Below are 14,335 nucleotides of genomic sequence, written 5' to 3' on the forward strand. Positions count from 1 at the left end.
AGAAATATGGTGTTAACTTGTATTTTCTTTATCAAAATTAGATATTCCAGATGATGCAAAATGTTTCATATCTAGTAATTTTAGTGGTTACATAAGCGTAGATAGAATTGATATAATACAATGTAAATACTTCGCCACATTGTTTCACACTTCTTTTTGGTTTCTCATGTGTACTATAAATTACATTGTGATGAAGTTCATAGTACACATGTTTTTATACTTATCTTGTATTATCTCCTCCGGACATTCTGGAAATAGAATTTTTTGTCTTTCGAAGTGGAAATAGACAGGAATGGAAAAAAAAAAAAAAACAACAACGAAGGAATGAGTTTAAAAATAAAACCCTCTACTTTAAATTAAGTTCATTATTTCACTACATGCTTTAATTAGCATTGAAGGACATTATTTGAACCATAGGTTAAAGTAGAAAACACTTCAGATTAAGCACTACACAAATGATTAAACATGATTTAATTTCATTCTAAAACTATTTATCAAGATATGAAACTGTCCAGCCCTCTCCCAACTTTTTTTGGATTGGTGGTAAAACAGGAACATCAATATACATGAGAACTGAAAATTTCTCCATGGAGACTTTGATGGAGGAATTCCTTCCTTACCTATCCACCCCTCAAACAGAGAGAAACCGAGACAGTAAAATACGAAATAATCAATTGACCCCTAGAAAAAGCCTGGTGTATGTAGAACACAGTGTTGAAGAGGAACACATTAGAATGCTTTGCACAGCTGCAACTTCAGCTGTCAAAGCAACTCTACTGCATCTTCTCTCGGATCACTTGTTAGCTTCCTGAAGTTTCTAAGGCTAGGTCAGACAGCTTGCTATATATTGTTATTTAATACATTCTTTCCCCTCCTTAAGTGCTTAGTTTGTAATGATGTATTCATTAGTGTTTCAAAGTTGACTCTCCCAAATTGGTATGGTGCCAGAAATATAGCTGTGAGTTGTTAAGTATATATGATGATGAAGTAATTGTGTTGACCGAAGAAGTCTATCTTTACTGTTCAAGTTAGAGAAAGCTTAATGAGGAACTCAAAACATGCAATACGCCTTGAGAGATCCATAAGTTGAACAGAAGGGAAAGGATTTCAAGCAGAGAATATATATTAATAAATTGACAGAGATGATATTAAAATGTGTGTATTGTGGATAAATCTGCAATTTATACTATGGTAAAATTTCATGATGCTAGAGAAAGGTAATAACGTTGGTCTAGTTGGAGAATGTGAGTTGAGTTCAGTTCTGATAATTTAATCCGAAAGATGTTATAATCTTGGTAGATGAGATAAGAAATTTTAAGATGGGTGTTGTTTTATTTTTTTCCCGAGAAACATTTTATTTAAGGAATACAAACTTCACACATTTCATAATTACAACTTTAGGAACATGGTCATTCTTCCCAATATATCTACTCTGCCACCCCTGTTCCTCCTCCTTCTCCTTTTCCCACTCTTATTTGTTTTACTAAGATCTATTTTCTATTGACTTTATACACATATGATTAACTCTATGTTAAGTAGAGTTCAACAAAGACAACAAAGAGTACGGAAAAAAAAAAAAAAAAAAGCTGTTCCACATCATTCAAGACAAGGGCTGTTCAAAGTCATTCCTTCTCAAAGTGTAAATTTCACTTCTACAGATTGCCTTTTATTTGCTCTATTAGCAATCACAGGTCAGGGAGAACATATGTTATTTGTCCTTTTGGGACTGGCTTATTTCACTAAGTATGATGTTTTCCAGATTTCATTTTTTTATCATTATGTATTATTCCATGACATACGTGATAAGTGTTGCTATTTCAGGTGTGTGGGGAGCAATCCGGACTAGACTAAGTTACTCGAATTAAGACTTATTCTATGCATCTGCTCTCCCACAATATGGCGCTGGGAGAGAAGTAAACAGCTTCCGCACAGCTGCCTCCAGTTCAACTAATAAATTGTAGGACTTGCTCCTGATTGGAGAGCAGCGTACTCGGCGTGTGGGCAGCCGAGTTAGGATTGGCGGAGGAGGACTATAAAGGAGGAGAGAGACGGCATGCACCGGGAACATCTATGGGGAACATCTAAGGGAACCCGTGCAGCCCCCAGAGAGCCGGCCGGCGGTGTGCCGCTCCCCTGCGGAAGTGGGGAATGTGGCCAGGGGGAACTGCCCTTCCACGGAGGTGGAAGGGATAGTAGCCAACCCGGGAAGAACCAGCAGCAAACCCGGGGAGGGCCGAGCAGACGAAAGAACAGCGCAGGGTCCTGTGTCGTTCCTCCACGAAGAGGGGGAGCGACACAGGTGGGTTATTATCAGGTGTGTTAATGGAGTCATCAGTGATTGTACAAATGATGGGCCATGATGAGGTGGGGATCATTGCTGACTTTAAACATTAGAGGATTGAGAGATTTTTCAGGCTGCGGAGTTTGGACTTCTTTGTTAAGTGTTGGACACAATTCAGTACTTCAAGGTGGGATATGCTTTGCATAGTCGGTATTTGGGGTATACCAGGATGGAATGTGACTTATGTCTATAAAGTAAAGCCAGTTAAGAATCCTTGATGTGGAGTTACTTAATAAGATGATCAAAATGGATGTTGGAGTGACCGATACGGTAAGGAAATAAATATTGTTAAAAAGTAGAGAAAATGGGGCCAGATTTGGGTGGAAAGGTTAGACGACCGCCTGTGATGGGGAGACCCAGATGGAGTTCCTGGCTCTTGGCATTGGCCTGGCCCAACCCAAATGTAGAAACCTGGGGAGGGAATCACTGGATGGAAGATCTCTCTCTCCTGTCTCTCCCCCTGCCTTCTCTCTCTCTCACACAATTCCCTCCATTTCGCCCTCTCTGTCACTCTGCCTCACAAATAAATATTCTTTAAAAAGTAATGGAAAACCACCAAAGGAAGCAATTATGACACTAATTATATGAGGATAAAATGGGAGTAAAGGTGAGTAAAATGTTAGATCCTTATCTTCCTTGTCACTCCACTTCATCTCCAGTGTTTTCCATTTTCAGCATGGCAAACAGAACATTTTTTCCACAGTGTAACTCAGATTTTTATTCTCCTCATAATAAAGAAATCAATTTTAACATTAATTATGGTTTAAATTATTTTCATGTTTATTGTTTATGGTCTATCTCCCATACCCTCGCTAGAATGGAAACTAGCTCAGTGGAAAAATAGTGTCTATTATATTCACTGATGCATATCAAGAGCCTGAGATAGTACCTAGCACAGAGAAGGCATTTGATAATTATGTTCTGATTTTAGTATGCGTGCTGCTGAAGTGAGCACAGCAAATATCAATTAACAAATTGAATACATGAAACAACTGTGATGGATGATGTTAGGTAAAAATAGGTTCATCGCAAATGAAAATGGTATGACAGAGTGTAGAATAATAGGAATAGAAAGGAAATCTAGCACTGATGATGATACCATTGAAGGAGAGCCAGATTTGGTCATAGCAAAAAAATTATATATGAAATAAAAAACTCTGCAAGAATTAAAAATTAGATAGCTAATAATAAATCCAAGTGTGCCCAGCACTAAGACAAAGAGAGAAACAAAATTTGTGTGAGTTCATGGGTTGAGGATAGGTTATGGGAGTACAGGAGTAATGAGGTAGGAATTGATTAAAATATATGACCTATATAAATCAGAGACCTCCTAAGATTGCTCAAATTAACTCATGACTAGAGCCTAGGGAGATTACTGACGCCATAAACAAGAGTGTCAAACTGTTAAGTCAACAACAGGAGTCACTGTGTACTTACTTCTCATGTGGGATCTGTCCTTAATGTGTTGTCCAATGTGAAGTAATGCTATAACTAGTACTTTGTGTTTCTTTGTGGGTGCAAACTGATGAAATCTTTACTTAATATATACTGAATTGATCTTCTGTATATAAAGATAATTGAAAATGAATCTTGATGTGAATGGAATGGGAGAGGGAGTGGGAGATGGGAGGGGTGCGAGTGGGAGGGAAATTATGGGGGGGGAGCCAATGTAATCCACAAACTGTACTTTGGACATTTATATTTACTAAATAAAAAAAACATAAAAAGATGAAAGATTTTGTATTATTTTTTGTTTTCTGTCTTTAAAGACTTCAGTTTTGACAGACAGAAACCCTCACCATATTGATTTAGTATATAAAGTGAAGCTTGGGACTAGTCTCAAGTGTTCAGTGTTTGCAATGTCTTACTTGTCTTATTATTATTTAAAATATTATTTATTTATTTATTTATTTGAAAGCCAGAGTTAGAGAGAGAGAGAGAGGTCTTCTGTCCACATGAGTAGCAGGAGCCCACTTAGACCATCTTCCACCGCTTTTCGCAGGCCATTTGCAGGGAGCTGGCATGTTAAATGGAGCTTCTGGGACTCAAATCGGCATCCATACGAGATGCCAGCATTGCAGACATTTGCTTTACCCACTATGTTAGAACAAAGGCCCTATTTAAATTATTAAACAACTTCACAAAGCAATTAAAAGAGAAAACAAACAACTTAAAAGAAGAAGATATGTTTTTTTCCAAACTCCAGTCTCATTATTTGTGTAACATAGTCATCACTAATTAAGATGATATCTGAAGTACTCCATAAATTTATTTGTGATTTATTATTTCTTACCTGAACTCATATATTTTGTAAGGAGTCATACATCTTAGAACATCTCTTTTTCACATCTCATGTTAAAACTCTTTTCATATCTGCAAGGCTATATGAATAAATTCTCTGAAACAAACACATGCGACCTTATAAGTTCTCACTTGTTAATCAAAGAATGAGATCCAATCATATAAAGTAAATATAAAATATTGCTTAGGTAGGCATTCATTTTCAATGGATAAACTAAAGATCATACAATGCATAGTATCTATCAAGATATTGTATTTTTTCCAGTACAATAATATATTAATAATTGTGGTAGCAATCAAAGATTACAAGCATAATGTTTCATTTTCCAATAAAGGATGCCTTATGGCATTCAAGGTGAGTAGATAATATCAAAAATGTATAATTAACAGTCCATAATTTTTTAAAGTCCAATATCTTGACCATTCAAAAATGCTAAATTCATCAAAGTTATGCTTAGGGACAATTTATTGTTTCCACACTCGTATATAGAAAGAAATAAAGGTATTTGACAATGAAATTCTGACAGAATAATAACCTCTTTAAACTATCAATGTTCCATTCACATTTTAAAAAATAACAGAACCCTTATAAATGTCATAAGAATAATTTGGCTGTCATATTTTCAGAATTTTAGTCATTATGAATGAGACATTAATTAAATTGACTCTTTTTTTATCTCTGCTGCATTTTTGGTTTCTTTGTGCTTTAGCAACTTGAGGTTTATATTTTGACTATAACATCTATGACAGATTGCTTTCCTTATGACATATTGATATACAACAAATGGACTTATTTATTAAAAGAAATTATTTTATTTAAAGAAGTAGCACAGAATTGTTCCCTGAAAATCAAATAATTTGACATTCTAGTCTATTTATATTTGGCATTCTGTTCAAAGAGAGGGAGATAGAGAGAGTGGGGAAGGAGAGAACGCGACAAAGAGACATAGAGAAATATACTAACTTTTTGCAGCCCAGTATCTTCAGTAATAATGAATATTTTCTTAATCACAAATTTTAAGTAGCTCTTAATAAGACATTAACTAACTTATATCCACTTCCCATTCATTTTAATTTTCACTTTATTAGGGCTCTTTGTATAAACTAACATTTTCATTTTTTCAAATTTTCTTAAAGACCAGAATAATAAAAACAATCTGGTACTGGCACAAAAATAGAGATGTAGACCAACGAAACAGATAAAAGACGCAGAAATTTATCCATGCATCTACAACCAACTAATCTTTGACAAATGTGCTAAAATCAGTGCCTGGAGAAATAACAGTTTCTTCAAAAAATGGTGCTGGGAAAATTGGATCCATGTATTCAGAAGTATTAAACAATATCCTTACTTTACACCTAATACAAAAATCAACTCTAATGTATCGGGGATCTGAATCTATGACCTGATTACTAGAAGAAAACATAGGGGAAACTCTGCAAGACACTGGCATATGCAAAGACTTCTTGGAACAGACCCCAGAAGCACAGGCAGTAAACATGAAAATAGAGAAATGGGATTACATCAAGCTAAGAAGGTTTTGCACTACAAATGCAACCTTCAACACAGTAAAGAGGTAACCAACAAAATGGGAGAAAATATTTGCAAAGTATGTGAGTGATAAAGGATTAATATCCCAAATCTATAAAGAGTTCAAGAAACTCAATAACAACAAAAGAAATAATTCAATTAAGAAATAGGCAAAAGACATGAACAGACATTTTACAAAGTATGAAATTCAAATGGCAAATAAATAACACATGAAAAAATGCTCAGGATTATCAGTCATCAAAGAAATGCAAACAAAAGCCCCTATGAGTTTTCAACTTCACCCCGATTAGAATGGTTGTCATCCAATAATAATAATAATAATAAAATGCTGGCAAGAAAGTGGGGGAAAAGGTACCCTAATCCACTATTAGTGGGAATATAAACTAGGGCATCGATTATGGAATACAGTATGAAGCTACCTCAGAAATCTGAAAATAGGTCTACCATATGATCAAGCCATCCCACTCTTGGGAATATACCCTAAGGAAATAAAATCAGGGAATGAGAGTGTTCTTTGTACCCCCAAGTTTATTGCAGCTCAATTCACAATAGCTAAGATATGGACTCAATCCAGACGTCCATCATCTGATGACTTTATAAGGAAAATGTGTTTTATATACACTATGGGATACTACTCAGTTGTTAAAAAACAAAAGTGAGTCCCTGTCTTTTGCAACAAAATGGATACAGCTAGAAACCATTATGCTTAGTGAAATAAGCCAGTCCCCAAAAGACAAGTATCATATGTTTCCCTAGATTTGTGGTAACTAACATGCAGAATACAAAAAATTTAATGTATATGAGTGAAATTGTCATTTTGAAATTTAATTATTGTTTATAGCCCTTGTCTATACTCTTGAGGAACTGTGGTCTTTCTACTTACTACTTGTTGAATTCTTTCTGTAGTGGAGTGTTAAGCTTTTGATTATAAAATAAACTGAAAATATGTCATTGTAAAAATTAAAAAAAATTAAGAAAGGTGGGAGAATGGAGGGTGGGAGTATGAGTGGTTGGGAGGTGTTAGGAAGTGTCATTATGCTCTTACATTTGTATATACAAAATACATGAAATTTGTTCACTTCAGATAAAGAAACTTTTTAAAAGGCCAGAAAAAATATCCGACAATGTTAGGATAGAAAGCAAATTAAATGATCATGTAATCTTTTGACCAATCATTAGTGATTACAATTTTACTCGACTATCCTATGCAATCTCTTCAACAAGCTGTCACTCAACTATTCACTCAAGTACTTGATTGAAGTATGCTCTTCTTTTAGACCATTCTAAAATACTTGAAATATCTGCCTTATATAGAACAAAGAAAAAGTTGTTAGAATTTTCATTTATTGCTTCTGGGCCTGTTCATTTTAGCTTATACCTATATATGTATGTATATATGTGTGCACTTACATATATAAATGTACGCACACACATATGTTTATATACCCTAAGCAGTTGTGAGTTTTGTATCTTTTCTTTTCAACACCTACTGAATTTTAGCAAGTGTCATACAGAATCAGCTATAAGGGATACAGGTTTTTGGAAGTACCTTTCTCGTATGCATTATCATGGAAAAGACTACGACTGTAGATTGTTACAATGTGCTTTGAAAAATGCTGCCACAGGAAGCAAAGCAGTTAGTCTCATGATTGCATGGTGGATTATTTAATGCAGGCCGGAAAGAAAGAGAACCTAAGTGTTTCCAGGGCCCTGCCTTTGCAAGTGCAGGGTAGCAGTAGGGATACGCTAAACTCATCATCTCCACTAACAGTGAGCTGCTTTCTGTGATGGCTGTGTCCTTCCTGTATGACAACTGCTCACAGCAAAGCACATATCACTAGAAGAGCAGATACAACTATTACTCTGGGTCATTGAATCAAGTTGCCGTACTGTGATATTTTTACATCCTCTTTGTTTCTTGGATATTCCTACTTCATCCAAGGCATTTATCCTTTGCAACTCTGTTTCATGCTTTTTCTTTGCTTTATTTTCCACACTGACTTTGGATTTTTCATTTTGTATTGTCTCAACCAACTTTTCTGATTTTCCTCTTACCTTTCAGATTCTTCCAAATTCCCATTTGTCATTTCTACATAATCTTGTCAAATGCTTTCAAGTCCCTCTTCTGGGCCATCTTCTTCACAAGTTTCTTTTTTGGTGATCTCAGCTATTATTAGAAATTTAAAAGGAATTTGTGTGCTTTAAAAGTCCCCAAATTCTAGCTTCAGGCAATCTTACTCTTTTGAATTCTTCTACTCAGTTACATAATTGACAAGGCATGTGTATGTCCCACAGGCATCACAAATTCACACTATCTAAGTCTGAGATCTCATTTTTTTTCTAACTCCTTCTCCCCACACTCAATCCCTCTGATTCCAAATTCAAAATATAGATTTTGTTCTGTTCACACCTCTCCATCTTAAATGGGGGTCCATGTTTAAACCACCACTCTCTAAGGTATGGGTCTTTGTAATAATTGCTTAAGTCTCACTTCTCATTTATCATCCTTTACACTTTAAAATGTATTTGGATATTACTCAGTTACTTGTTTTCTTAAAAATCTTGAATTATGTCTCGTGACAGTAGGAAGCCACTTACATGCGGTATTAGAGCTTATTTGTGCTTGGAAGACTTATTCCATGCCCATCTCTTCAGAGGCAGATTTCCCTTAGCCTCATTTGTATGTCTGAATTTCACCAAGGACACCGCAGGCTTTTCTGGATTAAAGAATTTCTCTGTGTGAGGAATGTCCTCATCACCCTTCCACCACGGCTGACTTCTGTTACTCATCCTTCAGGGCACATGCTAGGTGGTGCTTTTATTGGGAGATTCCTTGACCCTTACTCTTTTCATTGTTAATTTAGAGGACCCATCACATTTTGTTATTATGCTGGTATTCATGTTTAATTTATTTATTGCCTTTTCCCTAACTGAACTGCACGGTCCAGACTAGTCAGAAAACAATTTATTCCTGTAAAGAAGAGGCACTCCAAAATAAGAGTTTGCAGTTTGTATATTAAATGAGGCATAACAGTATCCAATTCATCACCACTGTAACTTCATTTTATTAGACATTCTAGCAATATTTGGTGATTGACTGATTTATACTCAGTTTTTAGATTATTGCCCACTTCAATGTAGATTTCTAGTAAATATTTGTGGAATAAATAAATGAAAGAATCAATGTAGAAAATAGAAAGCTGACCACAGTATCAAGACAATTAATTTTTGTAAATTAAAAGACCAAGAGACTGAGAGAGACAGACAACAGAGAGAGAAATCTCCCAGCCACTGGTTCACTCCCTAAATGCCTGCAGCATCTGATGCTGACCCAGCTAAAAACCAAGAAATGGGAACTCAATTTGGGTATCCCATTTGGGTGGCAGGCACAAAACTACTTGGATCATCACCTTCTGCTTCCCAAGCAACCCCCGGCAGGGAGCCTAGAATCAGAATATGAGCCAGGAATTGAACCCAGACACTTTAGTGGGGTGGGTAGGTATCCTAGGCAGCCTGTTAACTGCTGCATCAAATGCCTGCCCCAAACCAATTTTTGAAACTAGGTGAAGGCTTTTTTCAGGCTTCCAAGCCTTTTACATTTCCTGTGAAGTCTGACATTTTAAAAGAATATATTTTTCCTCTTTGATCCCAGAATGGATTACATAGTTAAGTCCAGAGTCAGGCTGATCTGAGTTTGACATGTACCTGTGTCAAATCTTTGCTGTGTAACTAACCAGCTAGTAATTCACTCAACTGAGTGACTGGGGCAGGCTGAAGCTAGGAGCCATGAACCCCAACCTGGTCTCCTGCATGGGTGACAGAGGTCCAGACACTTGTGTCCCTTTCCACTATTTTCCCAGGTTCTTTAGCAGAAAGCTGGATTGGAAGTGGAGCAGCGGGGAGTTGACCCTATGGATAAGGGATTAGGACTTCAGAAGTGGACGCCCAGCCCACTGCCCTATGCTGGCCCCAAAAGCCTTACCTTTTGCTTGTAAAATAGCCATAACAATACATAAAAATTGACTTAGTACTAAAAAGCTCTCAATGAAGAGCAAATACTTGCTCTCTAAAGAAATGACACTAGGAAAAATCTGAAGGCATGTACATGTTTTTTACATGGCACCATTTAAAGAACCCAGCTCCCAGATGCAAGTTTCAATAGCATTTTAGATAGCAGTGTTATATAAAATAAGTACTCTTGTACTTCTGACACCAAGTTCTTATTTTTTTTAATAATCATGAAAAAGGAAAGAAAGAAAAGTAAAACAAGAGCAAAATTTAAAGTTAAAGAATACACAACATGAAATTTTTGAGAAGAGAACCTTAAATCCTGAGCTTCCTAATAGAGCAATTATTTTGAAAATTGCATATCACCATGATTAGTAATATTTAGTTTTGTTTATTTGAAAGGCCCATATTATCCAGAGTGAGGCAAGGCTTAAGCCAGGAGCTAGGAACTAAATCTGGATATCCCATGTTCATGGCAGGGCCCTAACCAATTGAGCCAGTTGCCTCCCAGGGTATATATTAGCAGAAAGGTGGAATTGGAAGTAAGGAAAGAACTCTGATATGTGATGTGGCCATTCTATGCAGCTGCTTGAGCACTATGTCAAATGCCCACCCCTAAAAATTTTGAAGAAAGATATGAAAAAATGAGGACAAATAAAAATTTCATGTAATTTTGTGCATAACTAGCCAAAATTACAAAAAAATATTTTCAGTCTTATTCATAATGGAAATGCAAACTGAACCAAACTGAGTTAATATTATTCACTTGCCAATTTGACAGAAAGAATTAAGATGGCTGATGACACAACAGGTTGATAACAATGCAGGACAAAAGAAATTTTACCCAATTCCCATCACACCTGTACCATCGCCAGCAGCCCGGTCACCGGCCCCCTCAGAGGGACCTCCAAGCCAGGTCACAAAACTTAATACTATTGTTTAAGAAGTGTGTGATTTTTAATACTAATACTTCACTATATTCCTTAGAGTAAATAAAGGGTATTTTATAAGTTAAAAAAGATAAATTTTATTTAGTATTGATGGCAACATAAATTGAAATACCCACATTAAGTGGTATATATCTTTCAAGTCTTTTGAAATATTTTCTAAAAAACATTACTTTTAATGAGGAAAACTGTTAAAATAATATTTATCAGGTTAGTACACAAAGTATACAAAGGAAAAAAGGTATGAAAATTACCTAGCTAGCCATTGACAAAACAATGAATATATCTGTCAGAAAGTCACATAGTTAAATATTGTACCCTATAGCCTATTTTAGTACCTAAAAATTATGCCTCTTGTGTCATGCCTTATACATTTGAATTCAAGTCCACTACTAATTTTTTCTATTTTAAAATATTTTGTTTTCATAATTCACCCTTTGTCTATATTTTTCTGCATGTATCAGTTTGTTCTTATATAAGCTAGTTATAATGGCAACCTCTACCACTTTTGTTCTTGTAGACATAATGACTTTGTATATGCAAAGAGCTTAGAGCATTTTCTGTGACATAATGAGTACTATATAAATACTCATTTTCTTATTGTTTTTGTACAATGGTGAAAGTAAATAAACATGCTTCATGGATGATCATATGGTGAAATGAAGTTTTTAATTTAATATTAAACCATGAAAAAAGTGCCAGAAAATTATGTACCATATGTTACTATTTGTATGAAGTTTAAAACAAAGATAACTTAAACAATACAGTGTGTGACTATACTTAAATTAGTGAAAAAATGTTAAAGGAAAAACAGAATATTATTCATTACAAATTGAAATAACTTCAGGTTAAACAGGAGGATGGAAACAGACCAGGGAGCATCCAGAGGGCTTTGAAGACAGCAGTTATTTCAAATGCGTGGCCTCTCAAATAAACAGAATTGGTTACCAGCTGTGACAGAATTTATTCTTTGGCACTTTGTTACTACTACAAATATATTATATATCTACAAATACTTACATTGTCCTGTAGAAACATAGACAAGATAAGTTTTTAAACATTGTATACATGAGGTGATTCCAGTTTTACTTGTGTTTTTTTTAATAGCTTGGATTTTTAAATTTTATTTTAAAAATTTAAATTAATGTGGAATATATGAACATTTTGAGAGTAAAACAACTTTTCAACACAAACACATACATATACAGATGCACAAGCCAGGCAACTCACTTTTTTTTTCCAATTCTTTCTGGTTTTTTTTTTTTGTGTGTGTGTGTGTGTGTGTGTGTTTGAAGACTGTCAAATCATCTTTTACAGTTATATGTACAAAATATTATTCAGCATCATAGGTCATGTTCAACCCATTGTTATGACTCTAAAATGATTTCTTTCATCTTACTACGTTCTATTATCAACTACTCTCCTATTCTTCCCCCTACTCTGTCAAGCCTCTGATAATAATAATTTGAAATTCAGATGGACTATATTTATATAAATGTGAATATATATAATTACATATATGTATATATATATATACACACACATATGTATCATCTTCTATTACATATTGGAGAGAGAACATGCATTTTTTATTCTGTTTCTGGCTGATTTTTCTTGTCTTTTTTTTCTTTTTTGTTCTTTTTTTTTTTTTTTTGACAGGCAGAGTGGACAGTGAGAGAGAGACAGAGAGAAAGGTCTTCCTTTTGCTGTTGGTTCATCCTCCAATGGCCGCCGTGGCCTGTGTGCTGCGGCTGGCGCACCGCGCTGATCCGAAGGCAGGAGCCAGGTGCTTCTCCTGGTCTCCCATGGGGTGCAGGGCCCAAGCACTTGGGCCATCCTCCACTGCCTTCCCGGGCCATAGCAGAGAGCTGGCCTGGAAGAGGGGCAACTGGGACAGAATCCGACGCCCCGACCGGGACTAGAACCCGGTGTGCTGGTGCCGCAAGGTGGAGGATTAACCTATTGAGCTGCGGCGCCGGCCCTGATTTTTCTTAACATAATGATTCCAGGTCATGCATTTGACTGAAATGTCAGGATTGCATTCTTTTTAATGGTAGAATAACACCCTATCGTGTGTTTATACCATATTTTCTTTATCCATTCAGTGCTTGGTGAACGATAGGTTGATTTCATATCTTGGCTATTGTGAACTGTGCTGCAATGAACACAAGAGTGTAGATATCTCTTTCACATGCTGATGCTCTTTCAATAAGATACATGCCCAGAAGTATAGCTGAGTCACAGGCCAGGTTTATTTTCAGTTATTTTGATGAACCTTAACATAGTTCTCCAAAATAAATGCACTAATTTACATTCCATCCAAAAGTATTCAAGGTTCCCCTTTCTCCATATCCTTGCAGGTATTTGTCATTATTTCATCTATTTTATATTGGTTATTCTATGTGAAGTGAGATGATAACTCAAAGTGGTTTTGATTGGCACTTCCTCAAGACTAAAGATATGGATCATTTTTTCCTGTGTTTGCTGGCCGCTCATATTCCCTCTTGCAAGTAGTGTGTATTCAGATCCTTTTCTTCATTACTTTGCAGATGTGTTTGTTTTCTGGTTTTTGAGATTTTTGTGTGTGTATGTGTTCTTTGTATATTCTGAAATTAAAGTTTGTCAGGTGCATAGTTTTCAATTATTTTCTCCAATATCATCAGTTGTCTTTTCACTCTGTGATTGTTTCTTTAACTGTGTAGAAGTTTCTTACTTTGACATAACCCATTTATCTATTTCTGCTTGTGCTGCCTGAGATTTTTAGGGTTTTCATAAAAAAAAATTGCCTATGCCAATGTTTCAAACTATTTACCCTCTGTTTTTTTACAGCAGTCCCATAGTTTCAGATCTTATATTTAGGTCATTGACCCAATTATTTTGAGTCAAATTTTGTATAGGATGAGAAGAAAAGAGATCTTGTTTCAAATTGCTTTTTTTAATTTTCCCAATTTTTATTTTGAAAATTTCTTCTTTCCCACATACAATTTTTATTGAAGGCATTCAGACTACATGCGTTTCATAAATACAACTTTAGGAACATAGTGATTCTTCCCACTGTCCCTACCCTCCCACCCGTACTCCCACTGATCTTCCCCTTCTCTCTCCTATTATCATTCTTATTTTTTAAAGATCTATTTTCAACTAACTTTATACACATAAGATTAACTCTATACTAATTATAGAGTT

At 35.5% G+C, this 14,335-nt stretch overlaps 1 pseudogene; it reads left to right on the forward strand.

Annotated features, from left to right (window-relative positions):
* The first annotated feature begins 2,587 nt into the window (after positions 1–2,587).
* LOC100343232 (nucleolar and spindle-associated protein 1-like) overlaps positions 2,588–14,335 on the forward strand; it is a 77,279-nt pseudogene continuing 65,531 nt past the window's right edge.

Source organism: Oryctolagus cuniculus, chromosome 8, assembly GCF_964237555.1.
Source record: "Oryctolagus cuniculus chromosome 8, mOryCun1.1, whole genome shotgun sequence".
NCBI lineage: Eukaryota > Metazoa > Chordata > Mammalia > Lagomorpha > Leporidae > Oryctolagus > Oryctolagus cuniculus.